The sequence below is a fragment of the Ictalurus punctatus genome, unplaced genomic scaffold (assembly GCF_001660625.3).
Source record: "Ictalurus punctatus breed USDA103 unplaced genomic scaffold, Coco_2.0 tig00005537, whole genome shotgun sequence".
NCBI lineage: Eukaryota > Metazoa > Chordata > Actinopteri > Siluriformes > Ictaluridae > Ictalurus > Ictalurus punctatus.
Genome location: NW_026521108.1, coordinates 22,156 through 40,017, shown reverse-complemented (window position 1 = coordinate 40,017; position 17,862 = coordinate 22,156). Strand labels below are relative to the sequence as shown.

The following is a 17,862-nucleotide window of genomic DNA, read 5'->3' as shown; positions in this document are numbered from 1 at the left end:
GATATCTCGTGGTGGGTGACCCAGTGTATACTAGGAACTTCAGCTCTGGACCTACTTTTATTCCAGGAACAGTTCAGAAAAAGACTGGTCCTGTATGGTGCACAGTAGCATTGGGAAGTGGGCAAGTAGTGCACTGACATATTGATCAGGTGAGAGATGGGCACAATGCAACATCCGTAGCACCAGAGTTGTAAGACACTTCACGGCCAGATGTTGCCATTCCAGCGCATTCTACAAAAGACTCAGGTTCTTCATTCTCTGAGGAAAGTCACAAACAAAAACTGGGAGGAACTTCTGAAGTGGCTGCATCAGAAACTTTCCTTGGGATGGAAAACCCCGAGTTGAGAAGGTCTACACGTACTAAATCTCCAAGCTATCTGAAAGATTATAATTAGTGTAGTGGTGAGTTCCCCAAACGCAGGGCAAGAATGAACCCAGGAACTGAACTGAATCTCAAGAGAAAGTGGGGCATGCAATAAGACAATGGCCCAAAACAAAGAATGGTTAAAGAACAATAAAGTTATTGGTTTGAATGGCCAAAACTGAAGTCCAAGCCTATGTGCAGGACTAATAAACAGTTACTGGAAATGATTAGTTGCAGTTCTTGCTGCACAAGGGGGTCAGATCAGATACTGAAGGCAAAAGGTTCACATACTTTTGCCACTCCCAGATATGTAATATTGGATTATTTTCTGCAATAAATAAATGACCAAGTATAACATGTGTCACGTTTGTTTAAATGGGTTCTCTGAGTAGTTTTAGGACTTGTCTGAAAATCTTGTTATTTATGTAGAAATATAGAAAACTCTAAAGGGTTCACAACTTTCAAGCACCACTGTAGCTGTGATGTGCAGCAAAAGGTTGTTGAGCTTCACAAAATGGGAAGTGTCTATAAGAAAATAGCACAAGCATCGAAAATGCTCATTTCCACCATCAGGACAATAATTAAGAAGTTCCAGTCAACTGGAAATGTTATGAATTAACCTGGAATTGGACGCGTGTCTATATCGTCTCAACACACTGAAGAGGACGGTTCGAGTGGACAAAACATCTCCAAGGATCACAGCTGGAGAATTGCAGGAGTTAGTTGTGTCTTGGGGTCAGAAAGTCTCCAAAACTACAATATGAAGTCACCTACATCACCACAAGTTGTTGGAAGGGTTTCAAGAAAAAAGCCTCTACTCTCATCCAAAAACACACTCAGGTGTCTTCAGTTGGCCAGACACTACTGGAACTTCAAATGGGATCGGGTTCTATGGTCAGATGAAACCAAAATAGAGCTTTTTGGTAATAAACACCAGAGGTGGTTTTGAAGCACACAGATAGGTAGCCATATGGAAAAGTACCTCATGCCCACGGTTAAATATGGTGGTGGATCTTTAATGTTTTGGGAATGTTTTTCTGCCAGAGGACCTGGACATATTGTTAGGATACATGGATATTAAATAAAAACCTGACTGCCTCTGCCAGAAAGATTAAAATGTGCCGTGGTTGGATCTTCCAGCAGGACAGTGATCCAAAACATACATCAAAATCAACGCAAAAACGGTTTACTGACCACAAAATCATCAAGTCATTTAACACTAATGATCAGTATTGAAAATATTAACATGGATATCTGAGTCTGCTAATAAAATTAACTTCTACTTGCAGTCAAATTTTGTAGTGTTTAGGACATTTAACACCCTTCCGTCCAAAAGAAACCAAAAGGGGGTACAAACTTTTACACTCCACTGTATTTGGTTGAAATTGCGCTTATAGAACAACTGAACAGCAACGTTTCCATACAGGTTTTAGTGAAGTGTTTAACAATAGCAACTTGACTTGAAATGGATGATGTTTCATTAGCGTGGCCTGTGCCCAAATCCTGCACGACTGCGTATCTAGGTACACTACACACGGTCTGAACGAATGGAGTCTCTACCGCACCTAGTGCACTAGAGATAGACATTCCATACAAGGTGATTTGGGACGGAGCCAGTGCACAGAAACCGTTTCCCTGCGAGAGGCGCAGGTGGAGCTGGAGCTGTGTGACTGATTTGTGCACCTGTGACTACAGAACTACTCAAGTCTCCACACAGAGAGCTGTTCAAGAGAAAAACACTCCTAAAGAACAAATCACTGCGTCAGCGAGACATCAACCCTTTAACTAGACGTTCATCCCAATTCCACACAAATACCGCGGAACTATTTAGGGCTGAGAGACAGTTCAAAAAGCACTGAAAATAAAGTCACTCGGTAAACAGTTGCTCTCTGCGTCACCCAGACAGCGAGGCGGATAAACTACAAGTTCCCGAGAAGCGTCAGATTTACTAAACTAACTAGTTCACCGTTTATCCGGCGCTAAATAAACTCCCACCGAGTTAACTAAAGTTAGTACTTTATACTAAACAGCCGCAGAGCTAACAAGCTAGCAGCTTAGTGAATAAATAAGGCCAAACGCGTTCATCTACCCACCTACAATCGGGTGTGAAGTCTACAAGTCTACATAAAACTTTCTTAACTATAAGTTTATGCAGCGTTTTGGGGGCCCTTGCTAGCTCGGGGCCCAAGGCAATTGCTGCACGTACGTTATCATGTTTGCCTTGTACCTCCAGTTTTGGAGGTTCAATTCCTGCCTCTGCCCTGCATCGTAGTTCTCATCGTGCTTCAGGGGTTTCATCTGGGTACTCTGGTTTCCTCCCACAGTCCAAAGACATGCGTTGTAGGCCGATTGGTATCTCTAAAAAATGTGTGCAATTGTGCCCTGCAATGGGTTGGCACCCTGTCCTGGGTGTCCCCCCACCTTGTGCCCTGAGTCCCCTGTGAGTCTTGACTCTGTGTAGGAAAAATGGGTGGATCTATGTGTCCTGCTCTAAAAAAAAAAAAAAAAAAAAAAGAACCTGTTTGAATATTAGTACTTGCAAACAAGCTAAAGTGTTGTGTGAAGTGTATTAAAGAAGACAGAGCACTTGTGAATTTTAGACTTGACTGAAAATCACTTACACACAAACAAACAAAAAACCTCAAAAGTGTAAACTCTGGGTTTAAGTATCTGTCCAGTGAAGTATTTAGCAGAGCATTTATCTCCATATCAGGTGTGTTATACTATTACACTGAGCAGACTGACCTATCATAACAATCAGCATATAGTCTCATATTCCATATTCTATTATATACTAGCAGTATTATTTAACTGAAAGTCAAAACTTTTGCTACTAAAACCATGCAGTAGAACTGCTCGATAGAAATAACATTGCTCATGTGACATCCTATTAAATGTAAATATTATGTATATGTACTTTGGCTAGTTGTTTTTTTCTCCATATGGTTATAATGTTCCCAAGACTAATACATCACAGGTATTCATCATGTATACATAAGATGGACTACCATAACAAAATGAGCATAAAGTTCAAGTCATGCATAGATGTTTATAATCGAATCATTTTCCTATATGTCACAAATGACCAAATAGTCTTCAGTAATTCCAGACAGCATGGAGAAAGTTAAATAAAGTGAAGTGAAGGATATAATGGATGCCTGAAGGGTTGCATAAAACAACTCAAAACTATGACTACACAATAAATTGATGGGATTTATGTGCATTAAATTGTGTTTTTATGAAACATCTTAAGAAACAGGGGAATAATGTCGACTGAGATTGATTACTTAAAGTGAAAAACAATAAGAATCATTTTATAATAAATAAATAATGTACAATGTAAAATAGATAAATTATTTACAATAACCTGATTGCATAAGTGTGCACACCCTTAAACACATTTAAATTTTATCACAGCATCTCATCTTTTTGGATAAGAGTAGATCAGTTTGGAGCGTCTTGATTTAGCAATATTTTGCCATTCTTCCTTGCAAAAGCATTCTAACTCCGTCAGATTGGCTGGACATCTCCTGTGCACAGCCCTCTCCGGGAAACCCCACAGATTTATGATTGGATTTAGGTCTGGACTCTGACTGGGCCATTCCAAAAGCTTGAACTTGTTTTGGTGAAGTCATTCGTTTGTTGATCTGGAGGTTTGCTTGGTCGTTAACATGCTGAAAGGTGAAATTTCTCTTCATCTTAAGTGTTGTAGCAGAAGCCTTAATGTTTTGTACCAAAATTGACTGATATTTGGAGTTATTCATTATTCCCTCCATCCTGATTAAAGCCCAGGTCCAGCTGAAGAAAAAACACTCCAAAGCTCAATGCTTCCCTGTGGGGATGGTGCTCTTTTGGTGTTGCGTTGTTTTTTTTTTTTGCCAAACATGTTTTTTGGTTATAGCTAAAAAGTTAAATTTTGGTCTTGTCAAGTATCATAACATTATTCCACATGGTTTTGGGAGATAAAAAAGGAGTAATTTTAGATGTGTAATTCACAACCTTAAACTTTTCATTCAAAACGTTGCTAAATGTTTGAGATTTTTCTTTATTCTCTCGACCATATAAACCATAATACTTAAATACTTAAGAGACGACAACTGAATTTATTTGTGATATTTGTCTTTGTACGGAATGAATGAACACAGGATATTCCAGGTGAAACCATCAGGGTTGAACAGCATTAATAGGCACTAGATGGGACAGTGATGTGAAGTTTAAATAGACCCTGTAATGCAGCCTGGCTGGGGTTTTAAGGTCATGTAAAAATCCACTTAAAAATGATATTATATAGAACACGGATACATTCATGGCTCATTTGTTCACATTTAATCCGCACTGAATCATTTGTCAAGTACTGAATAGAACCCATATTCTGTTCATTAAAATTTACTCCAAGTACGTGCATACCATGTGTGTAAAAAGAAAATCAGTACCATCATGCCCTTCTTTAGAGATTTTATATTGATTAGTTTCACTTGTCCATTTGCTCTTACTATGTTAATATTTACGAGGGGCATCTACACACAAATTGTGTTTTTGCTTTGTGCAGGATAATAAAATACATCAAAAAGGCACTCGGGATAAACATTGTGTACATGGACTTTTTAATAATGCTGTAAAATGATTAGCAAAAGGAGACTTCATAATCTTGCTTACAAATCAGAATATATAACTTCAAATAATAATAAACACAGGAAGACATTTCTGTAACCCATCATTCACAACAGCCTTTAAATCTGTTTGCTGGTCCATCTGTAAGAGAAAAAATATTATACATGCATACAAAAATAAATTTCCAGCCCAGCTACACATTTGAGGTTTCATGCTAACTGCAGTTCTACCTGCTTTTTATAGTTACAGGTGTGAGTCACATTTCTTCTGTCATATTCTGCAGAGAGCATAATAAAGCACACCCTTCTTTTTCCCCCTGGTTTCACAGACAAGACCTAAGCCTAGTCCCAGACTAAAATGTATGTTTGAGCTGTTTTAACTGAAAGCTACTTGCACGGACGGATCTTAAAACACGTCAGTGCCATTGTTTTATCTCAGGATGTGCACCAGAAATATTTTTTTCTAAAGACACGTTTATAAAAGCTACTGAAATGTCCTAATTTATTGAAGATCTAATCCTGGCTTAATGTAAACCCTGTCTGTGAAACCGGGCCTTTATCTTCTAGTGAAGGAGAAGAACATTCATTGAGCCTGTAATAAACTTTTAAACAATCTTTAAATAGTAAAAAATTAAGGACACTAATGTAGTAACCGCTGAAAGTATCATGGTGAATATAGTCACAAATAAGGTCAAATATTTCACAAGACCTTGAGCGGGGATAGTTGTGACTTTCACAATATAACATCCTCTACACAACACCAGCAACGATGAACTAAACCTGTTCTGAGACCAGGAGCTATGTTGAAAGAAGAGAGAGCAGCACCTTGCACAGGAAGAACCTCTCCTCCCACTCGTCAACCCCATCATACTTACACTTCTTGCAGCATAACTGGACTCACCTCTGTGTAGCACAAGTCAAACCACTGAACAGAAAAAGGTTGGTGGGTGGACTACAAGACACAGTCACACTTTATTTATAATAATAGAGTGTTTATTCAGAGTCGTACCATCACCTCTTGGGAGAGGGTGAAGATGGCTACCTGTGTTGGAGTGTGATGGAGAACAAGATCACTGCAGCACAAGCACCATGGCCAGAAACCCTTTTGACCTAAAAAAAAGAAAAAACATGTTTGGTAAATCATGAGGCTGTCTAACAGAAATTAAATCAATACATAAAAACATGACAAGCATTCTGGCTAGGTCAGCTGATGGAGGACAACATACCCCAGCCCACTTAGCTTCCACATGACAGCCAGGAAGTCTTTCTTGGTGGCCTCCAACACAGCCAAGCACTGCATGTGGAAAACAGCACCTCAGTAAGAATCTGAAAATAAAAGATCATCACCTGGGGCTCACAGAGGCCAGAAATGCTGCTTATGTAGAAAGTGTAAAAGCAACTCAACATCCAGGTCATAAACACACACTCAGCAGGAATATAGATTTATAATCTGCGGCTTTAAACAACGTTTGGGGGAAGGTGCACTTCCTAAACATGACCACACGATGGCAGTCAAGATCCATCCAGAACACCACGCAGCGCTGCTATTTTATTTATTTTATTTTATTAATCACCCTTTCTTCTTCTTCTTCTTCTTCTTCTTCTTCTTCTTCTTCTTCTTCTTCTTATTATTATTATTATTATTATTATTATTATTATTGTAGTATTCATATTAGCATAAGATTAGGAAATAATTTCTAAAAACTCAGTCACACCTTCATGCTACCTCTGTGCATGATGTCAATGGTGCACTGCTCCTCTTTCTCCATAGATACAGGGAGCCTCGACTTTAAGCCTTTTTATTGCAAAAGCAGCTGCTACAATAATAATTATGTGTAGATGGAAAAAAAAGTATTAGGCTAAGCAAATGTTCTGAGTTTTTTTCTAGCAGTTTTTGACTTTTTATTTCAATTTATTTGTGTAGCGCTTTTTACAATAGACATTGTCTCAAAGCAGCTTTACAGAAATATCAACATGGTATACAGATATTAAAGGTGCGAATTTATCCCAACTGAGCAAGCCACTGAGTGGCGACGGTGGCAAAGAAAAACTCCCTAAGATGTTTTAAGAGGAAGAAACCTTGAGAGGAACCCGACTCAGAAGGAACCCATCCTCATCTGGGTAACAACAGATAGTGTGAAAAAGTTCATTATGGATTCATATGAAGTCTGTATGGCCTTAGGAGCAGCCGTAGTCCCAGCAGTCTGGAATTAAAGAAGATCTGAGCTCCATCCAGAGGCAGAAAGGATCTGGATCTCTAGTATCTCCATAAATTCGTGTGGGGCTCGGCGAAAGGAGAGAGGGAGAAAAAAGATAATTATGACTGCGAATTAGTAGAACAGAATCTAGTCAGGGTAGGCTTGAGTAAACAAATACGTTTTAAGCTTAGACTTAAACACTGAGACTGTGTCTGAGTCCCGAACACTAATAGGAAGACTGTTCCATAACTGTGGGGCTCTATAAGAGAAAGCTCTTCCCCCTGCTGTAGCCTTCACTATTCGAGGTACCGTCAGATAGCCTGCATCTTTTGATCTAAGTAGGCGTGGCGGATCATATAAAACCAAAAGGTCCATTAGATATTGTGGCGCGAGACCATTTAGTGCTTTATAGGTCAATAAAAGTATTTTATAATCAGTGTGAGATTTCACTGGGAGCCAATGCAGTATTGATAATATCGGTGTGATATGGTCGTATCTTCTAGTTCTAGTTAGGACTCTAGCAGCTGCATTCTGGACTAATTGGAGCTTATTTATATTCCTACTGGAACATCCAGACAGTATGGCATTACAGTAATCTAATCTAGAGGTGACGAATGCATGAACTAGTATTTCCGCATCATGTAGTGACAATATGTTTCTTATTTTAGAAATATTTCTGAGATGAAAGAAGGCTATCCTAGTAATATTATCTACATGAGCATCAAATGATAGGCTGGAGTCAATAATCACTCCAAGGTCTTTAACTGCTGTACATGATGAAACAGAAAGTCCATCCAGAGTAACCATGTGATCAGAAAGAATACTTCTAGCTACACGTGGGCCTAATAAAAGTATTTCTGTTTTATCAGAATTAAGCAGAAGGAAGTTAATTAACATCCAATGTCTAATGTCCTTTACACAATCCTCAACTTTACTAAGCCTCTGGCTTCGCTGAAACATACAGCTGTGTATCATCAGCATAACAGTGGAAGCTAATTCCATGTTTACGAATAATTTGACCAAGGGGTAGCATATATAAAGTAAAGAGCAGTGGGCCTAAAACAGACATGTACATGTATTTCATCAACACTGCTACGAGCTTATTTTTTCCCCATAACAATAATATAGCCTTATTCTCTGTTTACTCAGAAAGACTATAACTTTATTCCAGTTCCTCTCCTTAATTTCAGTCACTTCCTCACTGAAACCTATAATCAGAATAACTCCAAAGCTCAGGACCCAAGTCTCTACTCTAAATCATGTGTCTAGAACACAGGCTCTGAACTCTTATCTAACACATTTGGTGTTTTATCTGCTCTAAAGCACCCACCTCAGCTCGTGCAGGCCGCTTAATTAGCTGATGACTTGAATCAGGTGAGTTTGGTGCAGGTTCTAATTGAACATCCTCAGGAGTGTAAAGAAGCCTCTCTCTAATATCTTTCTTACCGGTTCAACTCCAACTTCATCACCACCCTAAGAAAGCACTGCATGTTAGTAGTGTTCAGGGTCAGTATCTAAACTGATCGTCTATTCACACACACTAGCACTACTGCACTTCACATCCAGTATTTCCTTCTCTAATGTAGTGGGTTCATAATAAAACTGCCATATTAATCATGAGCACCAAAAGTCATGTTTATTCTCATCACTGCTCCTGTGTAGCTTAATATGTTCTGTAGAAGGCCTCGACTATTTCACTCGAGAATATCCACAAATAGGGAAGAAGATTACAGAGATAAATGTAATGTATACATTATTACATTAAAACAACGATTATCAAGGGAGAGAAAGAAAGTGAGTTCTAGACCTCTGACCTGTACATGACGTCATCAAAGATCTTATGGTTCACTGCTCCAATTTAACTGTGTGTGTAGGGATGCACCGATGCCGATACCAGTACTCAGGTGTCGGCCCGATACTGTGTTCATGTACTCGTACTTGTAAAACTACCCCGATACAACCGCACCGACACCACTTTATGACAACGTGACATAGCCTAACCTCTCGTCACTTGAGCAGGTAGTCGGAAGAGGAGCAATGTCAGCAAATCGTCACACGCACGTAATGCGACACCGCTAGCTTTAGCCTCAGAGTCACCGACACTGACTTTCTTCAGTTTACTTTCTGTCAGCGTTATCTTTTATTCCCAACATGACCTCAGTCCCCATCAGACGGAGGAGAAATCATCACGTGACTGAGGAAGAAAGTGTGTGTCCTCTAAGTCAGGGATTAAACACTCTGAGAAGGTTTATAAACTTTATAAAGCGGAGTTTGTGGAGCACAGAAGCATGATAGTGATGCGGTCGCAAGCTGCTCAAAGGTTTAGTTTAATTTAAGTTTGTCATTATATGCTGTATCTGCGCGCTTGCAGTGTAAATTCTGTCGGAAGTGATGTGTTAGTAACTGGCTGCGTTGCTGGTCATGCGCGGCGTAGACGCGCTGATACAGAGTGTAGCGCGAGTAAGATCTGTAATGTCTAATTCACACATTATGATCAAAAGTAAAATCATGTCTAAAGACACCGAGATACAGAAACCACAAGGTGCAGTGAAAGTGAGTTTTTATTATTCATTTAGGACTGGACTTTAATTCTGTGCTTTTTGTGCATCCATAAAAAAATAATGCTATCTATCTAACTATATTATAAATGTTTATATATATTTATCTTATATAGTTAGTTTACATTTATATTATATAAGTACTTATGCATTATTTTTTTTATGGATTCACAAAAAGCACCGAATTAAACTACAGTCCTAAATAATATATATATATATATATATATATATATATATATATATATATATATATATATATATATATATATATATATATATATGTATATGTATATGTGATATGTGTGTGTGTGTGTGTGTGTGTGTGTGTGTGTGTGTGTGTGTGTGTGTGTATTGGGTTCTTTTCTGTTTTGGACAAACATCTGTGTAAAGTTTTAGTCTGAATTTATATTTGTAACACTCAGTTTGTGGATTTTATTTAAATAAACAAAAAAAGGCACTGAAAGTTTGCCCCGCCCCCATCAGATTAATCGAAAAAATAATTGACCAATTAATCGATTGTGAAAATAATTGTTAGTTGCAGCTCTAATAATAAGCTGTATCATGAAATTGTTTTTTTTTTAAATAAAAAAACACCTTAATTCTTTTCAAAATAGAGTTGTCTTTGAGAAGAAGAATGGAGTGTAATATAGTGTGAATCATAAAAATTCTATTTCATTTCTATTTGTTTACAGAAAGACTTCAGCAATAAAAGCAGCATTTTGCTGTAGTTGTTAAGGGGCCGTTTACACCACAATGTTTTCAAATAAAAACCGAAAACTTCTGATGCGGTTTGGCTGTTTGTTTCCATGACGACGGCGTTTCGGGTCTGAAAACTTTGGAAAACGGGTTTCAAAGGGCAAGTTTTTGAAAACGATGCCGTTATCATCTCCGGTAAATCATGTAAATTATTATCCAGAAAAACCACAGCTCCTCCGTTTACTTGTATTTGTTTACAGCGCGGTCTTTCCCTCATCAATATGGTGGACACATACAGTTGGTACGTGGTTAAAGAGAGTGTCGTGTTTATACACTGTTGAATAGTTGGAGTGATCAGCAGCTGTATGCACCTCTGTAGCTGTTCTACAGTAAGTGCTGAGACTGAATATCGTTGCCAGATCGAGTATTTCAACTGTAAATTACAGAGTGCGGTTAACATAATAGTCTAGTCAGTAGTTACTATAAGCTGTATTATAACCAGTATGTTTATTAGAAACTACTGTCTGCAATATATAAGTATATCATATCAAAGTCCATATAACATGGCTATCATACTTAAAGCGACATATTAACCCTAGAATGCATGAACCAAAAAGCCTACACAAATGCATAAAGTGGGTCGAAAATGAACCATACTGGATTGGATGGTTTTCTTAATTAATTGGTGTCCTATTTAAAATAATTATTTGATATAATGTATGATACACAAATGCCTGCAGTCCAGACCTTTCACCAATTGAAAACATTTGGTGCTTCCTGAAATGAAAAATTCGACAAAGAAGACAGAGGACTGTTGAGCAGCTAGGATTCTGTATCAGACACAAATGAGACAACCTTCCTCTCCCAAAACTCTAGCAACTGGTCTGCTCAGTTCCCAGACTTACACAGACTGTTGTTAAAAGAAGAGGGGATACCACACAGTGGTAAACATGGTCCTGTCCCAACTTTTTTTAGATGTGTTGCTGCCATCATATTCAAAATGACCTTATTTTTCCCTTAAAATGGTACATTTCCTCAGTTTAAACATTTGATGTATTCTATGTTCTTTTGTGAATAAAATATGGGTTTATGAGATTTGCAAATCATTGCATTATGTTTTTATTTACATTTTACACAGCGTCACAATTTTTTTTAGAATTGGGTTGTAGAAAACAAGGCTTGGATGCTAGAAATGCACTATAAGATTTTACAAAGAAACAGAGGGGTATACATAGACAAACTAAACAAGAGCTAAAGAGTGATAATCATATGACTTGCTCAGTATCTTTCTGTGTTTTTCTTTCCAGCTGTAGTGCTTTTGAATGCTGTTATGGTGGAAAGTATAAGGAAGGGATTTGATTATCCAGTGTGGCTTGGGGAGATTGACACTTGTATACAATCTTTTTAGAATCTGTCTCAGTCTGGCTCATATACAGAAAAAAATAAAATATTTGGTTATTTGATTCAAACAGAAGCAGATGTTTGTCTACTATATGGAACTGAACTTTCAAAACAAAATCATAGGAAGCTTAACAACCCAAAGTTTAATCATTTATACTCTGCAACCTACAATTCCAAGCAAAGAATTTCATCGTACTGGATTATGTGTTACGTTATGTGTTTACAGTACTTTTCTGGAAGCCCGGGTCTAGAATGTGAAACATATCTGAAATATATTTTACAAAACATAATTTGTTACTTAACTCATTTAAATGTGGCAACCCCAAAAAATGGTGGGTGGTGATGAAGGAATTCCAAATATTCCAAAAGGAATATTCTGAAATGTTTTTAGAGATCAGGTATGCATATTTTGAGGAATGCAGAAAGTTTTTAAATGTGCAAGAATGTAAAGTGTAGAATTTACACTGATTAATTTCTCAGAATTTGTTAGCGCTTCACTGACTAATGGACTCTTGCCCAGTCACTGACTTCTGATGATTGGCGTACTCTAGGTAGAATGACTGTGCCATATTCTTTCTATTTTTGTCCTACTACAAACATTTTTAGGAAAAACACTTGTGGCAAGGTGGGTGTAGTCGATGAAGGAGGGAAACAAACAAACAAACAGTACACACACACACACACGCGGTTCTATAGTTCCACAGAACATTATACCACCAGCAGCAGTCTGGACTGTTGACACAAGGCAGGTTCATGCTGCTGATGCCAATGTCTGACCCTATAATCTACATGTCACAACAGAAATCAAGATTCATCAAATCAGGCAATGTTTTTCCATGCTTCAACTGTCCAGTTCCAGTGAGTCCACGCCCACTCTAGCCTCAGGTTCCTGTTCTTGGCTCACAGACAGGAGTGGAACCTAATATGGTTGTAGCTTATCCACCTCATTTGGTTAGACGTATTGTATGTTGCAAGAGGGTTTTCTGCTCCCCACACTTGTAAAGAATTATCATTACCATAGCCTTTCTGTCAGCTCGAACCAGTCTGTCCATTCTCCTCTGTCCTCTCTCATCAACAAGGTGTTTGTTTTTCTCCACCATTCTGTGTAAACTCAAGAGATTGCTGTCTGTGAAAATCCCAGATCAGCCTCTAAAATTCTCAAACCAGCTCGTCTGGCACCAACATTCATACCATCATCACTGAGATCACTGAGATTCTGATGTTTGTGTGAACATTAACTGAAGCTTACTGAAATACTTACCTGTATCTGCATGATTTTATGCATTGCGCAGCTGCCACATGAATTAGTTAAGTTCTTTTTCAAACACATCCTGCAAAAGCAAATAAGATCGGCACTCCAGCTGCTTTGCGTAGCCTAATGCAAAATGTATTCAAAATACTATTTTTCCTAAAACAGATCATTAAGAACTCCCAAAACACCTGAAATTGGATTCAAGGCACTGTATACAGTGTTACCACCACTGAAATCACCGTTTAATTACATATGCTTCAACAGTTAAAATATATCATAAATAAATAAATACATTATTATTATTATTATTATTATTATTATTATTAATAATAATAATAATAATAATAATAATAATAATGTGTAATTTATATAGCTCCTTACTCATAACCAGTGTCAATTTACAATTACAATGTTTCAACAAAACATGGAACATGCTGTAGACTAAATTTGAGAAAAAATATGATTTATAGTTTACAAAGAAATATTAAATTTCTCATCAAAACATGATTACACTGCTTATGCTAAGCTTAATTTACACAAGTTTCTAATTACAAGATTGAATTATATAAAGTGAGCGTGATCAATTCATGTAGTATTAATGTAAACCCATTACATTATGAAATCTTGTGGGGATGTTGGCACTGACAGGTACTATAACTATAGTATTTAAATTAACATGATTCAAAGGTGTGTGATAGAATAGCACAGTGTTTTAATAAATTCAATGCTAATGAATATTAGGTGCTATTATTAATGAATATTATCCTGGTGTCTAATATTATTTTTTGAGAACAGTTTCATATTGAAATACAATGAATCTGCACATTTTAACAGTTCAGATGGAGAAGTTATTAATGTTTTGTCACAGTAATGATTCTGTGTCTCATTGCCAAAAATGAAAAGCTCTTAACTCTGAAAGTCAATTAAACAATGTTTGAAGGAGAATCTATTAGAAATGTATCATCAGATGACTAAAGGGAATGCTGGATGATCCATCACATCAGTTTTAGCCTGACATTTTTGCTTTTGCGTCACACATTTGTACAACAGTTTTTATGAATCAGACATTGATTGATTCATAAATCAATTATCTCGCTGGATAAAACCTATACCTATATTATATATGTATATATTTATGTATGTATAAAATGTAAATGGAAGGTTTTTGCTTCATATTTTTTTAAACTTTGCTGAGGACTGTAGCTTGAGTCAAACGTATTTGCATTTGAAGAACATTTGCCTTTTAAATAAACTAAATAATCATTTAGTGATACACCAAGTGGACAGCTCAGAGTTTAAAGGGTCAAAGAGAGGACTTTCTGATCTATGTCAAAGAAGGTAATGAGAAATCTCTCTAAACTGTGCCTTTATTTTGGCACAATGAATGATATATTTGTTATATGATGCACTTCATATAATTTGATGTGCACAGTTAAAGTCTGATTATTAAGTGGTGAATGGTACATTGCTTCCTCAATTGGCTATTTTCTTTTTAATCCTTGAGTGCTCTTATAAATTGTCTAAAGTTGGTATCTTTCTAGTTAAGCAGAAAATGGAGAATTCACAGAGGCCCATGCTTTTTCTTTTACTTGAAACTCTGATTTCAAGTATCAGACTGATTTCAAGTATTTTAAAAAATCTCGTTTTACAGTACACTATGATTGATTTAATATCACTTGTAAATTGTCATCATTTAAAAAGACAATACCTTTTATAGATTAAAAACACAACCTATCAAATGTTCCCATAATGTATATATTTTTTGCACAGGGATATGCATTTTCTCACTGCAGTCGATTCTGACCCATCAGCAAGGTAAGAATACAGTATAGTAGAATACAGAAATACACACACACACACACACACACACACACACAAATGTCTGAGACCACATTGAAAATCTGGATTTTTTTCTCTTACATTTTGAGATAAATTGGTTTTAGAATTTATTAATATTTAAAACAAAGAAAGCAAATGTTTAATATTTTGGATATTTATTTTTGTTTAAATTCTGCAACTGTAAACATTAAGAAACTCTGAATCTCTTGTAAATATTTTAAAGATTGTACTTTTTTTATTTATTTTATTGAAGTTGCAGTCAATAATACAATTTCTAATGAAAATTCTAAAATTAAATAAGAAAAAAATGCAAAATAGAAACATTTTCCACTAGTGCTCTCAGACTTTTGGCCCGACTGTGTGTGTGTGTGTGTGTATGCGTGTGTGTGTGTGTATGTATGTGTATGTATGTGTGTGTGTGTGTGTGTGTGTGTGTGTGTGTGTGTGTGTGTGTGTGTGTGTGCGCGCATGTGTGTGTCTGTGTGTGTGTCTGTGTGTGCGTAAACAAACTATTAATGAAAATAAAATTTTGTGTAAGATAAATGAATGAATAAATATGTTCTCTTCTCCGTTCCAGTCGATGTGGCCTTAGGAGGAATAGCAGTACAATCTTCTTTACACTAACAATTATCCTGCTTACTTTGCTATCGATGACAACAGAGCATCTAACATGAATTTCAACTCGTGTGATTACGGCTGCTCCTAACGCCATACAGACTTCATATGAATCCATAATGAACTTTTTCACACTATCTGTTGTTACCCAGATGAGGATGGGTTCCTTCTGAGTCGGGTTCCTCTCAAGGTTTCTTCCTCTTAAAACATCTTAGGGAGTTTTTCCTCGCCACCGTCGCCACTCAGTGGCTTGCTCAGTTGGGATAAATTCACACCTTTTAATATCTGTATATATATTATTACTCTCCGGCCGGCGCTCAAAAGTATTGGGACCCCGCACGGCCAGCTCTCAAAAGTACTGGCACCCTTGACGGTCGGCTCTAAAAAGTATTGGCGAACTACACGGCCGGCTCTAACAGTGCTGGTGCCATATCTGTCCGGCTCTTGAAAGTATTGGCACCCTACGCGGGCGGCTCTTGAATGTATTGGCGCCCTGTCCCGATTTCACCATGGCAAGCACCGCTCACATTTTCTTCAGGAAATGTACTGGTCTAGTTATAATTATTCTTCTTCCACCTTCGTGCCATTTTACCTCTAAAGAAAATGTTAATATATTGAGATTTTCAGTCCCTAGTGATGTTCTGAGTAAGAAAATAACCATATCCGTGCTTGCTAATAACTGTGCTGAGTGAGAACCTGTTCTACACACAGATCACAGCTCAGCTGCGGTGTTTAGAGACGCAGAATAAAAGGAGCGCGCTGTAGTTACAACATCGAAGCACATCACACCACCGCCCAGCGCTTTACAGATTCATAACAAACTAATAACTGGAACTAATGAGCTCGGCTCGGTCCAGACTACTGTCCACCCTGTCCTCGATTTCAGAGGCTTTAAACTCAATCCAGCGCTCAGATCGATAACTATTTAGGAAGCCTGACTCTGCTATTTATAACCGAACTATCCGTTACATGGTGAAGCTAGTTACAGAAGTCGGTATAACACTAAATATTCACATGACATGACAACTACCAAAGCCTATTTAATATATTAACTTCATTTTATTAACTTATTGTACTTACTAATGTGCTAGATTGGTTAAAGTGTTAACTCTGGCTAGTAAAGTCCGCTAGCATAACAATTACTTTAATATTGCGATTCAATTATAAATAATGTCTTAAAGCAGGGAAATAAAATCACAAACTTATAAACTGCAAAAAATTATAATAATAACTTACCTTTCATTGCATTTGGTCTCGTTGCAGCAGTAGAATCACTCATTAGGGCAATGGAAAGCAGCTGGTGCTATTAGCCTGTGACAGCCAGGGCAGATAGGAAATGTAGTTCTTTTCCTACTTCCTGTGTGGTGTTTATGAACTATTAGTGCAGTCAAAAAAACTACACTCCGCCATAACCCAACTTAAGGATTTTGTTTTACTGTTCAGAGAGTTTTAAAAAGTGTCATTTCACTGTGCGAAAATTTAAAAACTAAAACTTTAATTACTATTATGACTTATAATTATTTGGATAACATGATAATTGTTATGCTAACAATCTAACCTTCTAACAGTCTAATTAGGCTTTTAACTTACCAGGCCCTTTTTGTACGCTAATAGGTAATAGAGCTAATGTGCATATGCAGATTAGCCACAGTCCTTTACTAAGTGGGTGGTACCATAATTTGCATAAATTAGACTTGCAGAGTGTGTGAAGTGGTTGGCCAAGCGTTATATGATCATGCGTTATATGCCAAAGATAAAAATTTGTGAGGCGTCTATTTACAGCCTCCTCAACACTTTTCAATGCATCACCCCTGTGAGGACGTGGATTTTTGCACCCATAATGTTTTTGGTCCCCATGAGGTTGCTGTGTAAACATGATGATGTCCCCATGAAGTGATAATTACAAACACACACAGACACTCTCTCTCTCTCTCTCTCTCTCGTGCGCATGGATTGAATGAGTGGGCGGAGTCAGAGCGGAAGTGAGTGAGTGGGCGGAGCGTGGCCGAGGCTGCTGCTTCAAGTTCGCTTGTTCATTTTTTCTATCTATTTTTTCTTAAGAAATACGATTTCCTTTAGGTCTTTGGTTTCTGAGAGAGTTTAAACTACTATTGTTTGTTGTGTGTGTGCGCGCTCGCGTGTGTGTGTTTGTGTGTGTTTCTCGCTGGCCTGGGCGGCTGTTTCCGTGTTGTTTTGGGAAGCATGGCTGCCCCAGGTACGGGGAAATATGAGTCTCTCACGCGGCGGCATGCTATTAAAGTAGCCACTACCGCCAGCGTTGAGGAGGTGTGTCTGGCCGTGGGGGAGAGTGTTGGACACGACAACATTC

General features: G+C 37.6%; 1 long non-coding RNA gene across 2 annotated transcripts; it reads right to left on the bottom strand.

Annotated features, from left to right (window-relative positions):
* Window positions 1-4,947: 4,947 nt before the first annotated feature.
* LOC128631167 (uncharacterized) lies at window positions 4,948-17,340 on the bottom strand. 2 transcript variants are annotated; one of them, XR_008395363.1, is made up of 5 exons: window positions 17,124-17,340; window positions 16,770-16,890; window positions 6,201-6,300; window positions 5,800-6,084; window positions 4,948-5,116 (listed from the first exon to the last, which is right to left on the bottom strand). It is a non-coding gene; the product is annotated as an uncharacterized LOC128631167 (long non-coding RNA). The 2 variants fall into 2 exon arrangements; XR_008395364.1 differs by lacking the exon at window positions 17,124-17,340 and having other exon boundaries at window positions 16,770-16,950.
* Window positions 17,341-17,862: the final 522 nt, after the last annotated feature.